Here is a 6,000-nt window from a genome sequence, read left to right as displayed (position 1 = left end):
GCAAGGACAAAAATGAACTATTGGGATTTCATCAAGATCAAAAGCTTTTGCACAGCAAAGGAAACAGTCAACAAAACCAAAAGACAACTGACAGAATGGGAGAAGATATTTGCACACAACATATCAGATAAAGGACTAGTATCCAAAATCTATAAAGAACTTCTCAAACTCAACACCCTAAGAACAAATAATCCAATCAAGAAATGGGCAGAGGACATGAACAGACATTTCTGCAAAGACATCCAGATGGCCCACAGACACATGAAAAAGTGCTCCCCATCACTCGGCATCAGGGAAATACAAATGAAAACCACAATGAGATACCACCTCACACCAGTCAGAATGGCTAAAATTAACAAGTCAGGAAACAACAGATGCTGGCCAGGATGCAGAGAAAGGGGAACCCTCCTACACTGTTGGTGGGAATGCAAGCTGGTGCAACCACCCTGGAAAATAGCATGGAGGTTCCTCAAAAAGTTGAAATAGAGCTACCCTACGACCCAGCAATCGCACTCCTGGGTATTTACCCAGAAGATACAAATGTATTGATCTGAAGGGGCACGTGCACCAGAATGTTTATAGCAGCAATGTCCACAATAGCCAAAGTATAGAATGAACCTAGATGTCCATCCACAGATGAATGGATAAAGAAGAAGTGGTATATATATACAATGGAATACTATGCAGCCATGAAAAGAAATGAAATCTTGCCATTTGTGATGACATGGATGGAACTAGAGGGTATTATGCTTAGCGAAATAAGTCAATCAGAGAAAGACAATTATCATATGATCTCCCTGTTTTGAGGAAGTTGAGAGGCAATGTGGGGGGTTTGGGGAGTAGGAAAAGAATAAATGAAACAAGATGGATCGGGAGGGAGACAAACCATAACAGACTCTTAATCTCACAAAACAAACTGAGGGTTGCCAGGAGGAGGGGGGTAGGGAGAGGGAGGTAGGGTTATGGACATTGCAGAAGGTATGTGCTATGGTGAGTGTTGTGAAGTGTGTAAACCTGGCCATTCACAGACCTGTACCCCTAGGGCTAATAATATATGTTAATTAAAAATGAAAATTTTAAACACATAAATAAATAAAATAAAAATAAAAGCCACTGAAGGTTAAACCTCTGCCTTCAGCTCAGGTTATGATCTCACAGTCCTGAGATCGAGCCCTGTGTCGGGCTTCCTGCTCACTGGGGAGCCTGCTTCCCCCTCCCCCTCTGTCTGCCTGTCTGCCCCCTTGTGATCTCTCTCTCTGTCAAATAAATAAATAAGATCTTTAAAAAAAATAAAATTTTAAAAAATGCTATTGAAGACTTCAGAGAATTAAAATTAAAACCACAATGAGATACTACCACAAGCTTACCTAAACCACAAAAATGAAAAAGACGAAAGGTACCAAGTGTTGCTGAGATTGGAAATATAGCCTGAAACAACCACTTTGATAAAGTGTTTGGTAGTATCTACTAAGCTCAGCATGCACACACACATACTATGACTCAGAAATGCCTGTCTTAGGTATGTGCCCCAGAGAAAGGAAAGTAAGTATCCATCTAAAAGGTAGGTACAAGTATGGACATCCATAGCAACATTAAGTAAAAGAACTAGAAAATACCCAAATCCCCATAACAGATATATAGATTAAAGTATCTACAATGTAATACTATACACCAATGAGAATGATCTGCAACTACAATGATAATATAAATCACATACTCAAACACACACACACACATACACACACAAATCCCTATTATGTTGATCTGAAGGAGCCAAACGTAAAAGAGTACATGCTGTATAATTCCAGAAATTTTTTTCTTCGAATCTCCCTACTGAGTTTAAGAAAGAAGAGGAAAATCAACACCTCATTTCCTTTCATTTGAAAGTATTTAGTGTCCCCTTATATTACCTTCAGAATAACCTCAGAGAAGCACATATCCTCTGAGCTCTTGAAAAGTGGTGCACTGCACAGAGTACCATATCTGATGGAAAGAAAACTGAGTATTAGCAGGAGATATATCTGACCTGCACCAGACCTAACCCACTAATTCTAGGTGACCTTGGGTAAGTTAAGACAGCTCTGCTTGCCTCACCAGTCAAAAGGGGTCAGATCATACTTCCCACCCAACAACCGAGGCCTCAGACACAAAATAATGTCATTCTCATCTTGAAGAGCACTCTGAATTTACAGAAAGAATTCATAGTGGAAGCCCAAGGTATTATTTTTATAGACAAGTTGTCCAATGCATAGTAACTATGATAATTATTTTTTTTGTTTTTTATAATTATTACCTTCTCGTTTTTCTTAAATAAATACCCCCTATGTATTTTTTAAAAAATGCACACTGAAGCATAGCTTTAACCCAAAGACATGGCCCTGGGGGCACCTGGCTTCCTCAGTCAGTAGAGCATGTGACTCTTGATCCTGGGGTCATGGTTTTGAGTCCCACACTGGGGGCTGAGATTACTTAAAAAAAATAAATAAACTTTAAAAAAACCATATAGCTCCAGCCTAACATCACCCAGTATGAGCTGACATAGTTCAACACATGTTTTTGTTGTTGTTCTTGATGTTGTTTAGATTTTATTTATTCATTTGAGAGAGACAGCATGATTGGTGGTTGGGGGGTGGAGGAGGAGAGGGAGAAGCAGACTCCCCACTGAGTAGGGAGCCCAACACGGGGCTCAATCCCAGGACCCCGAGATTATGACCTGAGCTGAAGGCAGACAGATGTTTAACCACCTGAGCCACCCAGGCACCCCCAACACATGTTTCTTAATTCTTCTTCAGTACACTGGTTAGGAATGTAGCCTCTGGAGACAGACTAGGGCCAAACCCTAGTTCTGCCATTTACAAAGTGTGAGTGTGAATATTTTACTTCTCCTTGGATTGGCTTCCATCTCCCCTTCTGACCTCATTTCCTACCATCTGTACTCTATCTGCCAGGTTCCAGCCACTCAAGCTCATCATCAGCTCCTGGAACAAATGATGCCACACACATCACAAATCAAGAAGCCAGCCTAGGCCTAGTAGCCTCTTGTCCTTCAGGACTCACCTCAAATGCCACTTCCTGAGAAAGAACTTTATGGACAGCCCAATCTAAGTAATCCCTGACCCATCATTTTCTCTTCTGTGTATGTGTTTACCTTCCTAAAGCCCAAATGGAACTGACCCACTTATGATCTAACAGCTTATTGCCAGTTTTCCCGAATCTGAATGAAAGCACCAGAAACTCTGCCTATCTTGTTCTCTGTGCTATATTCCCAGTACCTAGTTTAAGGCCTCACATATAAATCACTAAAAATGTATGACCTAAATGAAGGAATTATTACCTATTTGACACACAGGAGCAGACACAGATATTTGACAAATAAATTAGATGCCAAAGATTCAAAATTTTAAGAACATTTTGTTGTAAATCCAGAGTTCTTTTCAAATTGGAATGAGCCAGAACCAACTATTTGAACCAAATTATTCAAAATTTAAACCCTTCCCACCTACCTCCCTGTTTGGGATACAGCAGACCTAGGATGAGCCCAGGAATCTTAAGTTTCCACCAACACTCCCTGACAATTTTGATGAAGTGGTCCATGAACCACACTTGGCAAAATCCTGACCTAAACATCTGATATTTGTGTAACAGTAATGCATACCATGCAGATTATGTGATATGAAGGGCATCTCCATTAATATAATTACTCAAAGGGGGCACTGGTCCTTCCCTCCTACCTATGACCACAGATTGCTTCCCCACATAAAATCACACTTAAATTCAACAATATTCCTGTGTAGGGGGAGGAATTGGGTATCACTTTACTAAAGTATAGATGAGGCTGGTGGAAGGGTAGTGACTTACCTAACGTTTCCCAATGATGGGAACCCGATGTCTTCATTCTTGCTCCAGGAAACTGACTAGCACACTGGAAATTATACTTGGTTCTTCTCTATCAGCTCCTATTTGGAGGGCCTACACTCCACACCTTTCTCTGATGTTCTACTAGAAGGGAAAGTCAAGGAATCAGACAGCAGTTGGAATAGAGGAAAAAGTGAGAGGAAGGGAAAGCACATGAAAGACAGGGGAAAGGGTGAGCACAAGCTTGCCTGTGCCCACTCAGTTCACAGAAAGCTGTGCAATGATGCATAGCCCCCTCCCACACACACAAGTGACACTGAAGCTCTCATATCATGGAAATGAGGCCTCATCCCTGTTTACTGTTCCATGTCCAAGTACTCTCTCTGGTAGTTATACTATGAGGTTTATGTCAGAGGTGGGATCACATTGACAGAATTAAGGAGGCCAAGTTGGAAGAGGCAACTAGCATTTAGAGGGCCTACTAAATGCCACCCAATATAAGTCATTATTTTCAGACTTTTTTTCTTTAAATCCTCAAAGTATTGCTCTAACATGGGCAACGTTGCTTTCTTTCTATAGACAGGGAAATACTCCAGCTCAGAAAGTAAAAAGTCCATGCTCAAAGACCCCTAAGGAAATGACAAACAGACAGAGAAGCCAACCTGAAGAAGCTTCAGATGGCGGGACCTCAGCTTCAGCAAGCAGACCACTGCACAACTTGCTACCCAAAATAAGCAAAGGGAGCCTCTGCAGATTACTGGACTGAAGGAAAAAGAGGCCAAGACTCAATAGCAGAACACATACAATACACACAGGAAACACAAGCAGAAGCACCAGGCCCTGGGGAGCAGGGGACACTACACTGCAGGGCACTACAGGACCTCTTCTTTTTAAGGCGATTATCATTCAGAACAAGAGAATTAGTAGACTTTCCTAACATACAGAAACACACAGAAAGTGAGACAAAATGAGGAGATAGGGAAACATCTCCTAAATGAAAGAACAGGACCAAACCACAACAAGAGACCAAAGTGAAACAGGTACAAGTTGTATGTCTGATAGATAATTTAAAGTAATGATCATAAAGATACTCACTGGAACAGAGAAAAGAGTAGAGGACATCAGGAAGACCCTTTACACAGAGATAAAAAAAAAAGAACCAATCAGAGATCAAGTGCACAATAAAAGAAATTAAAATTAAAAATACACTTGATTGAATAAATAGCAAGCAAGGTAAAGCAGAGGAACAAGTGAATTAATGACCGGGAAGACAGAGTAATGGAAAATAACCAAGCTGAACAAAGGAGAGGAAAGAAAATTATGCAAATTGAGAATGGTCTTAGGGAACTCAGTGACTCCATCGAGTGTAATAACATCTTCATTATTAGGATCTCAGCAGAAGAAGAGAGATAAAGGGGCAGAAATTTTATGTGAAGAAATAATAGCTGAAAATCTCACTAGTCTGGGGAAAGAAGCATATATCTAGATCCACGAGGCATAGAGATCCACTCCCCTCCAAATTCACCCCAAGGAGGTCCACACCTTGTAATATAAGGCTATTATCATACAGAACAAGAGAATTAGTAGACTTTCCTAACATACAGAAACACATAGAAAGTGAGACAAAATGAGGAGATAGTTAAACATCTCCTAAATGAAAGAACAGGATCAAACCACAATAAGAGACCAAAGTAATTAAAAGGTCAAAAAGGAGCAATAGGGTGCCTGGGTGGCTCAGCTGGTTGAGCGTCTGCCTTCGGCTCATGTTGTGATCTCAGGGTCCTGGGATCAAGTCCCACATCAGGCTTCCTGCTCAGTGAGGAGTCTGCTTCTCCCTCTGCTTCTGCTCCTTCTCCCTGCTCATGCCCTCTCTCTCACTCTCTCTTAAATTAATTAATAAAATTTTTTTTAAAAGAGCAATAAAGAAAAAAATTTTAGAGCAGCAAGAGAAGACAGTTACATAAAAGGAAATCCCCATGGGGCACCTGGATGGCTTGGTCAGTTAAGCATCTGCCTTCCACTCAGGTCCTGATCTCAGAGTCCTGGTATTGAGTCCCACATTGGGCTCCCTGCTCTGTGGGGAGCCTGCTTCTCCCACTACCTCTGCCTCCCTCTCTCCATTTCTCATGAATAAATAAATAAAAT

The 6,000-nt window shown here is 41.0% G+C and overlaps 1 long non-coding RNA gene across 10 annotated transcripts in view; it reads right to left on the bottom strand.

Moving 5' to 3' along the window:
* Positions 1–6,000, bottom strand: part of LOC132007361 (uncharacterized) — a 55,981-nt gene that overhangs the window by 20,651 nt on the left and 29,330 nt on the right. For 8 of the 10 annotated variants that reach the window (XR_009401315.1, XR_009401316.1, XR_009401317.1 and 5 more), the window contains 2 exons: positions 3,859–3,999; positions 1,911–1,983 (listed from right to left, as the gene is read on the bottom strand). The exons of 1 other annotated variant lie outside the window; for it this stretch is intronic. This is a non-coding gene — a long non-coding RNA (uncharacterized LOC132007361). The remainder of the gene's footprint in view (positions 1–1,910; positions 1,984–3,858; positions 4,000–6,000) is intronic. One more of the 10 variants, XR_009401320.1, reaches the window with a different exon arrangement.

Source organism: Mustela nigripes, chromosome X (assembly GCF_022355385.1).
Source record: "Mustela nigripes isolate SB6536 chromosome X, MUSNIG.SB6536, whole genome shotgun sequence".
Taxonomy (NCBI): Eukaryota; Metazoa; Chordata; class Mammalia; order Carnivora; family Mustelidae; genus Mustela; species Mustela nigripes.
Note: the sequence above shows the minus strand (reverse complement) of the source record. Positions and strands in the feature narration are given on the sequence as shown.